Source organism: Giraffa tippelskirchi, chromosome 1 (assembly GCF_054371585.1).
Source record: "Giraffa tippelskirchi isolate mGirTip1 chromosome 1, T2T-mGirTip1v1.2.pri, whole genome shotgun sequence".
NCBI classification, from domain to species: domain Eukaryota; kingdom Metazoa; phylum Chordata; class Mammalia; order Artiodactyla; family Giraffidae; genus Giraffa; species Giraffa tippelskirchi.
Genome location: NC_137275.1, coordinates 224233041 through 224248174, shown reverse-complemented (window position 1 = coordinate 224248174; position 15134 = coordinate 224233041). Strand labels below are relative to the sequence as shown.

The 15134-nt window shown below is 48.5% G+C and overlaps 1 long non-coding RNA gene across 1 annotated transcript; it reads left to right on the top strand.

The window, feature by feature from the left end:
- Positions 1-315: 315 nt before the first annotated feature.
- On the top strand, positions 316-13005 carry LOC145520983 (uncharacterized). Its single transcript, XR_014064967.1, has 4 exons — positions 316-587; positions 6660-6765; positions 7951-8085; positions 9897-13005. It is a non-coding gene; the product is annotated as an uncharacterized LOC145520983 (long non-coding RNA).
- The last annotated feature ends 2129 nt before the right edge of the window (positions 13006-15134 follow it).

Sequence of the window (15134 nt, the reverse complement as noted above, 5' to 3'; positions counted from 1 at the left end):
CTCCAGCCCAGCATGTCTGGGGCTGGCCCTCCCACGGGAGGTGAGGGGGCAGCACAGCCCAGTGGGCTCAGGATATCAGAACACCAAGGCCCCAGCCCCCAGGGCAGACCCGGTATCCCATCTTGCCTCAGCCTCTTCACTTACAAACACGGAGAAGCACCCTGCCTGGCCCTGCCCGCCCACAGGGTTTTCAGAAGGCTGAAATACGACGCCAGAGCGCTAGTGCTTTGTAGGGTAGTGGCATCTCGCCAAACACGACAGGCTACCAACACGTCAGGACTTCTTTTTCTCGTCCCACTGCTGACATCCTGTCATGAGGCCGACGCGCTTCCTTGATGTGTGTGGAAACAAGAGATGAGTGATGGGGACACTTGCCTCAAAGCTGGTGTCCTGGCAAAGAACCCTCCCTGCTTGCTGAGCTAATAAGGGCTTTGTGGGACAAGCTCTCCTAGAGACAACTATCACTCTGTCCCTGTCACCACTTGTGTCTGATGGGAGGAGACACTCTTCAAACAGTGAGCTGCAGCCATTCTTTCAGCCGAGCTTTATTGAGACCTGCTGTGCTGGACCCTGGCGGGTGGGGAAAGGTAAGAGATGCACTCGATCCTCACGGAACTCTTAGCTCAGTGGGCAAAACAGGTCCATAAGTAGATCGTTGAAAGTGATACATAAGAGAAGCTCAGAGAAAGCATGGGCAGTCCAGACCCATTGGTTGAAGCAGGGAGGGCTTCCTGGAAGAGGTGGCATGTAAACTCAGCCTTTAAGTATTTGGAGATACAGAGGATAGGGGTGTGGGGAAGAGTAAATGCCTAGAGATGGGATGCTGTCTTGCTTTCAGGTAATGTCTGGAAGGCAGAACCACAGAGGGAAAGGCAGGAAGGTAGGATGGGCTGGTGTGCAGAAGGCATCCAAGGTGGTCCCAACTGCATGAAAGTATCAGCACTGGGTGGGAGGATCTCAAATCACCTGTGTGTGACCCTTCAGGCTGTTGATAGCAGGATGAGACAATGATTTTAAACTTTACTAATTTATCTTCCACCAAAGCACTGTGTTAAGTGCACCAAACACCTGAGGCCCTACCACTTACAAGGGGAGGAGTTCAAGGGGAGGGGAGGCAAGGCGCAGGCAAATCCACTCTTTCATTGGCTCCTCATAAACCCCTGTGAGGCAGGCAGAGTTGAATATCCTTTGAGAAACTGGGAAACTGAGGCCGGAGAGACCAGGTGTCCTCCCTAAGGTCAGGTGGGAGCAAGGGAGGCAGTGGAATTAGGAGCCGGGTCTTTGGCTTCTAATTATTTTCCTCCTCCTTCTAGACTGATGAGGAATTTCAGTTTCTTTTGTGTCTTCAGCCGGGATGAGGTCACATCTTCACGGGGAGCCTTGGGAGGAGATGGGTCCCTCTGCTCCCAGCCTGAGGGCCAGCTTGTGGGAACCACCCTGTCACCCCGCGGTGCCCGTGAGGAGGGGCATGTGAGCACAGCAGGGGAACTTCACCCTCACCAGGCGGCTCACAGGCCACCTCAGTGGTGTCTGCAGGGGGTCTCGGACCACCCTGAGCCGTAGGGACATCTATTATCTCTGCCTTTGATTGTCCATTTCTAATGGCAAGAGACGTGTACTCTGGTGGAAACACTGATAACTACAAAAGTGATGGACAAAAGGAAGTACAAAAAATCAGTCGTGAACCCAGTGTCCCGAGAGTGCTGCTGGCAACATTTTAGTAAATGCTCTTTGTCGTTTTGAAACGGTATGTATACAAACACACACAAAGAGAGACTTTAAAAAATGCGTTTAAATCATACGAATTACAGCTTTACTCTCGTTTTTGTCACTTAACACCCCCTTATCACATCCATCCATTGGCTCCTGTTTGTAGGTAAAGACACGGAAGCTAAGAAGAGGGAAGTGATGTGTTCAAGCCCCAACCGGGTCAGCAGTGGGGTCAGGATTCACTCTTCCAGTGTGAGTCACACTCAGGTGGGGGAACCAAGGCCCAGAGAAGAGGAGGTCCCGCGAGGTCACGTGACTGTGGGGCTCATGGACCCTTCTCTGCCCGCCCAGGGAAGTCTCAGAAGAGGAGCTGCTCTCTGGGTCTGGAGGAGATGGTGTGTGCAGGAGCCAGAGGGTGGGATGCTGGGCCCGCCTGGGCAGTGGGAGAGAGAGACGTCCTCTGCCTTCCAGCAGCTGTACCCCAGGAGAGCAGACAGGACCTGCGCCACCCCTCACTGGCCCCCGCTCCCTACTGACCTCCAGCGCAGAGACCTGCTGAGCTTCACTTTCCTCTCCTGCATGGAGGTGAAAATCCTAGCCTCACAGGGTTGCTCTGAGGGTGCCAGGGTCCGGGAAACCACTCACTTTGTATCCTGCAGGGTCCCAGTCTAATAATAACAGAAACAAGAGCCCCAGACAGTGATGGACTGCCTGGCAGACTGACAGACACTGAGCTGAGCGCTCACAGGCATCATTTCATGAAACTTGTGTAAAAAAACCCCACGAGCAGGTGGGATTGTGATCATTCCTCTTTTATAGAGGAGGAAACCCAGGCTCTGAGGGGTAAAAATCACTCACCCAAGGTCACATGAGGGCAGGAAGCCAGGACTTAGACTGAAAAGCCAGATTCAGACCCTTAATCCCCTGATGTCATCAGCATAATATTGTGGAAACAGTACAGAAAGATGAGATGGGTTTTAATTCTGCACAGGCTGCAGGTTCATTTTTAAACGACTGTGAAATGATGAGAACTACTGTTTATTGAGCACCTACTGCACTTGCTTTGCTGATACCTGACCTGGGAGGAAGGCGTGTTTCCTCACTTTATAGATGACAATACTAGCTGAGAGAGGTCAGGCAACTTCCCCAAGGTCACACAGCTAACAGGAAGACCTCTGTTTTATCCAAGACAGACAATCAGAGGTTTTATCCGTGACGGTGTCCTCTGCAGTGCTTTGGGAGCAGGAGAAGTTCAAATGGCCGTGATCTCCCTTCTGGACCGACTGTCAGCCCTTCTCCTCCGGGGGAGGTGCCCCTGCCTGAGCGCTCAGCCTGGCAGGACCCCTTTGGGTGGGATTGACACAGGCCACAGGGATGAAGGACGAAGTTGGGGGAGACATGGGTGGGCCATGAGCCTTTGCCAGTAGCTGGATCTCCTTTGCTGCCTCGGCATCTGGGACTTGTGTGTTCATTTTAACCGAAGCACATTTAGGTGGCACAGAGTTAGGGGACCATTCCAGAGGGCCCGCGGTGTTACAGTCATCTGGGGTGATGACAGCTCTTCCTTTTCTGGTCCTTTCCTCCAGCCCTACCCACCTCAAGGCATTTTCCTCCTTAGAAAACCTGGGGTGTCTGGTGCTAATGTCATCATCGCCGTCCCAGCTGATCCTGGTAAGGCTGGGAGGTCAAGGTCACCCAGTGGGTCAGGGGCTCAGCTGTGATGGCCTGTGATTCCTCTCTGGTGGGAGGTCAGCTGAGCCATCATCCCTCTCCGTCTGTTGCTCTCTCCCTCCTGCCAACTTCTGGGCAGCGGATCCATTCTTTTGGCAGTAGGGCCCCGGCCACCTTTGTGCAGATGAAAAGAAGGCGCTCAGAGAAGAGAGACCCCCTTGGGGCAGCAGGTGCCTAGAGAAGGAGCCGCCCAGCCCCAGGGTCTTCTGCCACACACCACCCCCCACAGCTCTGCTGCACCCACCAATGTGTTGACGTCAATCCTGCAGAGTCTGTTTGTGGGAACAGCTGGTTTCTGTCCCTCACTAGCACAGCCCCGTCGGTGCGGGAAGCCCGGGACCAGCATTGGAGGGGAATCCACGTGGGACACGGATGTCTGGGACTGGGCCGGGTGAGAAGAGCTCTTCTCTGCTGCTGCTGTGCCCCCTGCAGGGTTGCCTGCCCCGTAGACATCTCCTGGGGCTGGGGTGGGGGTCTGAGGACACTCCCAACCCCCTAGACCATCGAGTGTCTGGTGTTTGGCCTGCTGGGGACTCCATACTCTGGCTGTGGGACCTTGGGCCAGTCACCTGCCGTCTCTGAGCTCACGTTCCCATCCGCACAGTGGACGGGTGGTTGGGGAAAGATACAAAGCTGACCATGTGGGATTCAGGGACAAAGAGACCGACGGAGGTCCTCCTCCCCCTGGCACAGGAGAAGCATGCCCATGCACAGGTCAGGGCGTGCAGGTCACTTCAGACCGCACCCCCCAGCCTCACACCTGCATGCACTCGGTCAGGAGCGGGTGTTGGAGTCCAGCGATCCAGTTCGGGTCCTGGCTCTGTCACTTAGTAGCTGTGTGTCCTTGGGCAAGTCATTTAACTTCTCTGTGCCTCCATTCCCCCAAGGGCAAAAAGGAGAGAAGAAATTCCTACCTCGTGGGGGTGTGGTGGGGATGAGGCAAACCAACACAGTGGGAACTTGGACGGAGCCCCGAGTGTGAGTAGTACCTAGCACGCCTGCTACAGCCACTGTCAAGGTCCTGACCCGCGGGGCCCGGGAGTCAAGGCCGTACAGCTCTCCCCCCACCAGCCCTGGCTGTCTTCAGATCCCTGACGGACCCGGGGCCAGCCCCTTCCCCTCGTGGGGCCTGGGTGACCCCGCTCAGACTGTGAGAGGGCGGGAACCACAGGGTCTTCACCCTGGGTCACAAGACGCAGAGCAGAGCTGGCACTTAGACAACGGGGAACAGATCTTCCGCCAGCCAGGCGCCCTTGCCCCTCAGGGGCTGTTTCTGCAAACTCCCAGGTCTCCAACACCCCAGGCGAGTGGGGAATGTTCACCTGCTCCTCCCTCCAGCGTGAAACTTCCCTAAACAGCAAGATAGGTTGTCAAGATCTGGAGAGGTCGGTTCTCAGCTGCAGTCTGGGGTTCTCTTTATTTTTAAATGAAACAAAGATGAATATTCTTAATGATAAAAGGTACAATTCACAAAGAAGATAGACATCATAGACCATTAGACACCTAACAACAAAGAAACAAAGATACATAAAGCAAAAATCAGAAGAAATATAAAGGAAAAGAAAAAATATATATGTATATATAATCACAGTGAGACATATTAACATTTCTCTGATACTTAAACGTAATACATCTATAATTATAGTAATTTATATTAATCTTATATTCTACACAAATATATTTAAAATTTTGTAGCTCGTACGTTGTTATTAGATTTCCGTAGGATAGTTAGAAAAACTGGCAAAAAGATAAACGCTACTAAATTTCAAAAAGTAGAATTCTCATCTTGTGTGATTCAGTTGTGCATATACACATATATTATCTTTGAAATTATTTCCATTGTAGGTCATTACAAGGTATTGACTGTAGTTCCCTGTGCTAATACAGTAAATCTTTGTTGCTTGTTGCATATCTATTTTCGTAAATTAGAAATATAGCATTGTATTCATTAGTCAGGCTTTTTCAGACCTCCCCACTGATGCCGACACCCACTCCTCCTGACACAGAGGCCTCCTTGCGGCTCTGCAGGACAGCCCTGCCCCTGCCCCCTGCCCCTGCCCAAGGTTCAGGTTGGAGCCGGAAGGCTGGTGGGAGGAGAGAGCCTGACACAGATGGGGCCACCCCGTGTTCCTGCTTCACGCTGCCTCTGGCCAGGGCCCCTGCCATCCCACCAGCCCTGCCCACCTGTGCAGCTGGGAGTTGAAATCAGGAATAGATTGTCTTTCTGCTCCTGTGAAGACAGCGAAGGGAGCCCCAGAATCTTAGGCTCAGGGGGCTGTGGGCATCTCTGCCCCCTCCCACCCTCTGTGCAGCCGGACACAGGGAGGCCAGAAATGTGCAAAGGCTGCTCAGCCAGCCAGCAGGGGAGTGGGGCTCCTCCATCCAGGCCTGGGAGGGTGCTCACCTGGCCCCCCACCCCCACCCCCAGGAGGAGCAAAGCTTAGGGAGGGCCATGCCCACAGGAGGTCACTTTTCAGGAGAGGGCTGTGGGCCCTTGTCAGCCAGCGGAAGGCTTGCCTCCTGCTTCTCTGAGGCTGGCTTCTAGAAGTGGGAACCAGGGCAGACAGGACTGTTGCCCTCTGAGGTGCCCAGAGCCTTGCAGGCCGGGTAGGTAGAGGGAGCAGCCAGCCTTGCCCTGGAGGGAGATGATAATCACCTGTGCCCAGATGTCAGCGTGGCCTTCCTTTACACAACCCTCCACCTGCTCCCTGCGCATATTCACACCTGAGAGTTCCTTTCATCTTCACAAAGCCTGAAAACATGTCATTATTATTAGCATTTTATAGTTGAGGAAACTCAGACAGGGGTTGGGCAGGGAACAATGTCCCACTGGATCCCCTCCCTGGCTCAGCTACCAACTCATGGGAAGCTCTGGCAAGCCTCCTCTCCACTCTGAGCCTCAGTTTTCCCATCTGCAAAATGAGACAGCTGAACCCTCTGAGGACCCTCCTAATATTCAATTCTCCCACCACAGGGCAACAACCCTCAACAACCTGTCAATTGAACTGCCCCACACCTTTTACAGTTAAATAAGCACCTATGTCTCTCCCAGCTTGTTGCATTTTCCCAAGCATAGGTTATTATCAACCCCATTTTACATAAAGGAAAGTACAGGCAACCAGGGACAGGAGACTTCCCTGAGATCCCACCAGGAGTTAGTGGCTAAAATGGAGTGTGAAGCTAAGAGATCTAACTAGATTTTTCCCCAACTTCCCTAGAACTGTGCTGTCCAGTCCAGCAGCCACTGACACATGTGGCTGTAAAGCGTGCGTGGCTGGCTGAATAACGCCCTCCAAAGGTGCCCACAGCCTAATCCTCGGATCTGTGAGTATACTACTTTACATGGCAAAAGGGACTTTGCAGGTATGATTGAGGATCTTGAGATAGGGGAGGTTATCCTGGATTTTTGAGTGGGCTCAGTATCATCCCAAGGGTCCTCATAAGAGAGAGTTGAGAGGTTTAGAGTCAGAGAAGGCAAAGAGACAACTAAAGCAAAGGGAAAGAAGATGTGACAACAGAAGCAGAGTTTGGATTATGCACTTTGAAGATGGAGGAAGGGATGGATGGATGGGTGGGTGGATGGAAGGAAGGAAGAATGGGTGGGTGGATGGATGGATGGGTGGGTGGATGGAAGGAAGGAAGAATGGGTGGGTGGATGGATGGATGGATGGGTGGATGGATGGATGGGTGGGTGGATGGAAGGAAGGAAGAATGGGTGGGTGGATGGATGGATGGATGGGTGGGTGGATGGAAGGAAGGAAGAATGGGTGGGTGGATGGATGGATGGATGGGTGGATGGATGGATGGGTGGATAAATGGACGGATGGGTGGGTGGATGGACGGATGGGTGGGTGGATGGACGGATGGGTGGGTGGATGGACGGATGGGTGGGTGGATGGACGGATGGATGGGTGGATGGATGGATGGATGGGTGGGTGGGTGGATGGGTGGGTGGGTGGATGGATGGATGGGTGGGTGGATGGATGGGTGGGTGGATAGATGGATGGATGGATGGGTGGATAGATGGATGGATGGATGGGTAGATGGATGGATGGATGGGTGGGTGAATGGGTGGATGGATGGGTGAATGGGTGATGGATGGATGAAAGGCGGTCTGGAGAAGACGAGGAACCAATTCTCCCCTGGAGTCTCAGGAAGAAATACAGCCCTTGACAACATCTTAACTTTAGTCCCATGAGACTCATTTCCAAACTTTTCTAACCTCCCAAACTGTAAGATAATGACTTTGTGGTGTTTCAGAGCATTAAGTATTAATGTGTTACAACAGCAGCTGAAAACTAATATGGCACTTGACATATGACAACTCCAAATTGAGACGAGCTATGAGTCTAAAATACACACCATATTTCGAAGACTTGGTACGATGAAGAGGATTTCACTGATCTTCTTAATATTTTTTATGTTGATGACATGTTGAAACGATCAACATTTCATTATATTAGATTAAATAAAATTTATTAAAATTAATTTCTCCTGTTCTTTGTTTAGTGTGAATATTAAGAAATTATACGTGCAGCTCACATGATACATCTACTGAACATCCCTAGAAGACTCTTCTCATTGCCCAGGTGAAGGAGCAGGTCCTACTCCACTGTCGCAGCTGGGGATGGGGCTTCACGCTGGGTAAGGGAATCACCGCCCCCCCACACACACACTGCAGACTGGGGACCTTGGTGGTGGGCAAGAGTCCTGGCCCCCCTCCCCACTCCCATCTGCCTGGGCTGAGCCCTGCCTCTGGGCCAGCCCATGTCCCTGCTAGACGTGACTTCTATTTTTAGCAGCTGTACTCACTGCCTCTGCACAGCTGGCTCCAAGGCTTGCGGGGTGGGGGCCAGCCCCAGGCCTGCCCTCTCCCCGCCAACGGGGGTCTCAGGAGAAACCGACTCCCTGGCGCGGGGGCCTCTCAGAGCGCAGAAGCTAGCCTTGCGACATCTTTGGCAGATGAAGGCTATCTTCCTCTGCATGTTTTCTCTGATTAGGCCGGGCTCAGAGGCCTCTCCAGGCTGGGAGAGGGCAGGGCAAGTCTGAGTGTTCCTCCCCAAGGCCTGACCTGCCCAGGGAGGCAGGGCAGTCACCAGCTCTCAGGGGGCCTTTCTCTGGAGCGTTTTCTACCTTGGAAAGTATGTTAAGCTAAAGAAAAGGAGAGGGAGGGAAGAAGGGAGGAAGTAGGATGAAGTTTAGCTTCAGGGTGTGCAGCTGACCTCTCCTGGCGCAGCCGGTCCTGAGCGTGAAAGGACCAGCACCCAGGGAAGGGCAGCAGGACTCGAAACCCAGGGCTGCCCTGTGGTTGGAACTCAGGCCCGGCCCCCAGAGCAGCTGGGCTCTGTTGCTGCCTGTCTGCTGGGGACCCCCCTCCTCCTCCACTGCACCATCGGCAACAGGGGGAGTTAGAGGGCACGGTGAGGTTGTGGACGTAAGTGCCCAGCCCTGGGCCAGGCACCAGGGAGCCCTCCTCAGGGAGCACTGGCTATTGTTAGTATTTCCCCAGGGCTCAGTGTCCTCTTGTCAAAACATCCAACAACTCATGAGGTCACTGCGCTCATCATCACCACGTAAGAAACCAAGGCTGCGGGAGGTGAGGTCAGTCTTCAAAGTCATGGCTGGTGAGGGGCAGAACTGGGAAGCTTTGGTAACAGGCTTAGGAAGGTATAATTAAGATATAACTCACATAGCGTACAGTTCACCCATTTAAGTGTGCAATTCAATGGCACTTATATATTTTTTTCTATTTCTTTGGTGGAACCCTAACTGATACAGTTACAGTCTAGAAGACTTGTTTTTAGTTTTAAATAATGTTCTAGTCTCTAAACATAAATTTGTTTTTAAATGGACAAAATACATGATCATTTAAAATAATAAAAGGTAGGCTGCATTATATGAGAAGTAAGTTATATTTCAATAAAGCCATTTAAAATAATAATATAAAAGTGATACCTGCTCATTATTTTTATTCTTTTTTTTTTTTGCTCACTATTTTTAAATGAGAAAGAGAAATAGAGAAAAGTGTCTCACTACTCAGAGATAAATATTAACTTAGTGGTGCATTTCTTGCCAGATACAGATTGATAAATATATACCAAATACACACACACACCCACAGCCACACACACACACACACATGCACTCACAAACTTCAAATTGGTATCATATGTGTATACCAATCCTTATCTTTCATTTTCCATTTCATATTATTATTAACATTTTTCCATACCGTTAAAGATCTATGAAAAATTATTAGCATGACAGTGTTGTATTCCATTATATGGAGGGGATAGAAGAAATTTAGCCATCCCCTACCTGCCTCTTGAGAAATCTGTGTGCAGGTCAGGAAGCAACAGTTAGAACTGGACATGGAACAGCAGACTGGTTCCAAATAGGAAAAGGAGTACGTCAAGGCTGTATATTGTCACCATGCTTATTTAACTTATATGCAGAGTACATCATGAGTAACACTAGGCTGGAGGAAGCACAAGATGGAATCAAGATTGCCAGGAGAAATATCAATAACCTCAGATATGCAGATGACACCACCCTCATGGCAGAAAGCAAAGAAGAACTAAAGAGCCTCTTGATGAAAGTGGAAGAGGAGAGTGAAAAAGTTGGCTTAAAGCTCAACATTCAGAAAAGTGAGATCATGGCATCCAGTCCCATCACTTCATGGCAAATAGATGGGGAAACAGTGGAAACAGTGGCTGACTTTATTTTTTGGGCTCCAAAATCACTGCAGATGGTGACTGCAGCCATGAAATTAAAAGGCACTTACTCCTTGGAAGGAAAGTTATGACCAACTTGGATAGCATATTAAAAAGCAGAGACATTACTTTGCCAACAAAGGTCTGGCTAGTCAAGGCTATGTTTTGATATGAAGAATTGATGCTTTTGAACTGTGGTGTTGGAGAAGACTCTTGAGAGTCCGTTGGACTGCAAGAAGATCCAACCAGTCCATCCTGAAGGAAATCAGTCCTGAGTGTTCACTGGAAGGACTGATGTTGAAGCTGAAACTCCAATTCTTTGGCCACGTGATGTGAAGAGCTGACTCATTGGAAAAGACCCTGATGCTGGGAAAGATTGCAGATGGGAGGAGAAGGGGACGACAGAGGATGAGATGGTTGGATGGCATCACTGACTCTATGGACATGAGTTTGGGTGGACTCAGGGAGTTGGTGATGGACAGGGAGACCTGGCGTGCTGCAGTCCATGGGGTCGCAAAGAGTTGGACATGACTGAGCGACTGAACTGAACTAAACTGAAAGTGAAAGTGGAAGTCGCTCAGTCATGTGTGACCCCATGGACTATACAGTCCATGGAATTCTCCAGGCCAGAATACTGGAGTGGGTAGACTTTCCCTTCTCCAGGGGATCTTCCCAACCCAGGGATCAAACCCAGGTCTCCCCCAATGCAGGCGGATTCTTTACCAGCTGAGCCACAAGGGAAGCCCAAGAATACTGGAGTGGTCAGCCTATCCATTCTCCAGCGGATCTTCCTGACCCAGGAATCGAACCAGGGTCTCCTGCATTGCAGGTGGATTCTTTACCAACTGAACTATCAGGGAAGCAGCGATCTCCTAAGTGTCAGATAATTCAGCTTTTTCCTACTATGATAAACAATCTTGACAACTCATTAGTGATACCTCTGATTACAACCAGGGGAGAGATGCTTTGAAGTGCTATACCTGGATCAAAGATGTGACCACTTTTAGGGCTCTTTTTACACACTGAAAATTGTTTTCCAGAAATGACATACTAATTTAAATTTTCCCAAGTAGTATATTGTATTGAGGTATATATATCTCATCCAAGTGTTGCTGTATGTGTTAATTTACTAGACGCAAAATGGCATTTTAAATTTAACACAATTGCCTTTGTATCTGGGGAGGATAAACCTGTTTCATATGGTCAGTAACTATCTACATTTCATGTGAATTGTCTACACGTGCCCTGTTTCCAAATTTCTATATACGTGTTAGTATTTTTCTTATTAACTTATCACAAACATGGTAATAACTGTCATACTTATTGAATTTTTCTCACTTTGCTATTTGCTTTTCTGATTTCTTTCATGATTTTTAATACACTAAAGATTTTAATGTTTTAAATAGGGCCGCGGGATTAATAAATGTTGTATTTCTTATTGCTTAAAATGTTCCCATCGAAATAAGTTATATAGTTGGTTAATGTCATACTACCTTCAATTCCTTTGTTTTGAAAGTGCACTATGGTTATGTAAGAGGTTATGATTAGGGAAAACTATGTGATGACATATACAAGAATTCTGTACTATTTTTGCAATATTATGTGAGGCTTAATATTCTTTTGGCCACCCCATGCAGCATATGGGATCTTAGTTCCCAGACCAGAAATGGAACCTTCACTCCTTGCATTGGGAGTGCAGAGTCTTAACCACTGAGTCATCAGGAAAGTCCCTATGTGAGTCTTAAATTATTTCCAAACACAAGGTTAAAAATAATTAAGTTGAAAAATGTTCATTTAGATTTTCGTTTAAGGTTTATGGACTCATATTTTAACTCTTTCCTCCATCAGTAATTTATTTGATATTAAGTGAGAGGTGAGACTCTGACAATTCTTTTCCAGATGGCTGGCCAACTGTCTTAGCCTTGAGGTTGAATCACTCCTCCTTTACCTGGTGATTTGGGCACCCCCTTTATTATACACTGAAGCCTATAAATGATAAGGACTGTTTCTGGGCCATTTTTGTTCTGATCCATTACCAGATCCATTGATAATGGATTCTGATGCATTATCCATTTCTTATATCCTTACCATGCTGTTTTGATTACTACAACTTCAGAGTGTATTTTAAAATGTGACATGATAGGTGTTAGTTTCCTTCACACATCAAAGTAACCCTTTTTTTATTACTTGTATTTTTCAACAGTTTAAAATTCTTATTCTTCCAGTTGGAACAAACACAATAAAAAATATTTCAGAGATTTTTATGGGAGTCTCAGGAAACTTGCAAATTACCCTGAGAAAAGTTGACATCTTTACAACATCCAGTTTTCCCATCCAAGACCACAGTAGGAATGGAGCTCCATTTCTTTCTTTCTTTCTTTTGTTTCTCAGAGAAAGATTTGTGGTTGTCTTCTTATCATCTTTTCACACTTCTTGTTAAGGTTAGTTATTGATGTGTTATGACTGACATTTTTTTTAAATCATGTTTTCCAATTGGTAATGTTGGTATGTAGATGGTATAGGTGTATAGGACAGTGGCTGTCTTTTATATCCAATCACCTTGCTGAATTCTCTTATTTATTCTAGTAACTTTTTCATTGAATTCTCTTGGTTTTCAAGATGGACAAAGATCCTCTTTAAATCAGCATAATTTGTCTCCTTTACAATGGCAGTAACACTCTATAGCCACAAGGATCATTTGGTGGATAAATATAAGAAAGTTTCTGATTATCTTACTTCAGTTCCTTTATAAGGAAAAAAATGGAAATAATGCTAATATATAAAATATCTATCTTGTTAAGGTGCTATGAGTTTTCAGTAAAATAAGATATTTATTCCAATTTCAGAGTCCTTAAGAAGTGGTAATCTTTTTCTTAAGTCCTTGCTTCACATCTTACTGCAATGGCCAAAACTTTCAGATCAATGTTGAATAATGGTATTGGGTTTTATTCACTATCAAGTTCCTAATTTTGACTGGAGAGCTTCCAGGGTTTTACCCAAAGAGCCTGTTAATCAAGCAATCATGCCTCTAAAGCTGTTACATCAGTGCAGCATGAAAACCACAGACTCCTCTTTAAGGCAACCTTAAATCTGAAAGCTCAAAACCTCTAACAAGTCTGTCATTTATACATCAATAAAGTTGAAACAAAAGAAATTTTTTAAGGTTGCTGGAGGTTTCTGTGCCTTGTTTTCTTAAGACGTCAGTTCCTTCCTTCACAGGTCTTAGGAACTCCGGGGTCTGAGTGAGGACAAACCCAGGAGGTCAGAGTATGTTAAACCTTCAGAGGAGTTTCCCTCCCTCCGGAGCTTGGACGGAAAGGGCCCTGGACCTGTCATTCTTTCACCGGCTTGCAGATCCTGACCAGCTCCTTGCTGGCTGTGAGACCTCGGGCAAGTCCCATCACCAGCTCTGAGCTCTACCGTCCTCATGGGCAGAGCTGGGTGGCACAGTCCCCAGCAGCGGGGTTATGAGGGGCAGCTGGGATGACACATGGAAAGTCCAGACACACAGAAGAGTCCCCGAAATGTTAGCTGAAGCTGAGTGTGCTGCGGATTGTGTGCTGGGTTTACTTAAGAGGAAGAATCCCTCAAGCCTTCTACCACGAAGCTGTTTATTAGGTGTTCACTCATCAAATCCTCCCAGCGTCTATGTTCCTGGCACTGGGCTAGGCTCTGTGACCAGGGCTCCACAGCCTGGCACAGGGTGGAGGGGAGACAGACAGTAAATGAGCACAAATAAACGTGCCTTCCCGCAGGACGGGGCTGGCAAGGGCCTAATGGGGGAGCAGCTGATTGCCAAGGTCCAGCCCCGCCCCTGGTCCCCTGGGCGGGCCAGGCCGCCAGCACCCGAAACCATATGGAATGCATTGAGCGGCTGGAGCATTCCAAACGCGCGGTTCGGCTCTCCCAGGCGCCTTTTCCTGGACCTCACCAGGCTTTCTGCAGGCAGCCAGGGCCTCAGCGCCTGATAAGAGGGCCTCCCGCGGCTGCCTTCCACGAGAGCGCTGCCAAGGCCAGCGGGGGAGGTGGGGGTGTCCTTGATGCTCCTTCTCTTCTCCTCCACAGCCCCACCAGGGACTGGGGGTGGCTGGAGAGAAGGGGCCAGTGGCCCCAGGGGCTTTGTTGTAGAAAAGTAATGTTGAATAACTGAGTCAACCCCCACCAGGCTCCTGTAGCCCACCAGGCTCCTTGGTCCATGGGAGTCCCAAGAATACTGGAGTGGGTTGCCATTTCCTTCTCTAGGGAATCTTCCCACCCCAGGGATTGAACCCGAGTCTCCGGCATTGGCAGGTAGATTCTTTACTGTCTGAGCCACCGGGGAAGCCCAGAAGAGTAATAGAAACATTTCAAATAAAAGTTCCACAGTAGAGCGCAGGGAACTCTATTCAATACCCTGTGATGAACCATGGGAAGGAATATCCAGATTTTTCTTTCATCTCCTTTTTCATATGTGTGTGTGTGTGTGTGTGTGTGTGTATATATATATATGTCACTTTATATGTATATGTGAGTCACTTTGCAGACATATAACAGTTACTTTGCTGCACAGCAGTGATTAACACAATATTTTAAATCAACTATACTTCAATTTTAAAAAAGGAAATAAAATAAAAATCATAAAGTGGGCATGTAGGGTACCCCCAAACTTTCTAAGCAAGTCTCCCTTAACTTTGTCTCCCTTCCCATCCTTGATTGATTCTGGGCCTGTCACAGAACAGTGTCAGGTCATCCTTGACCCTCAGGGGTTGGTTTAATGAATGACCGGGTGAGGGATGGCTGAGTGCCAACTATGTGTGGCCATGAGTCCCAGGCTGATCTCATTTCCCTGACAGGTGGCCCCTGCTTTAAGCACGGTCCCTATTTACAGAGGAGACAACTGAGGCTCAGAACTGGAATCCAGGCTCCACCCCCCCTCCACTCCAGAGGTCAGCAAGCTGCCATGCATCCGGAGCAGGTGGAGGGCTTGTTAAAACAGAGTGC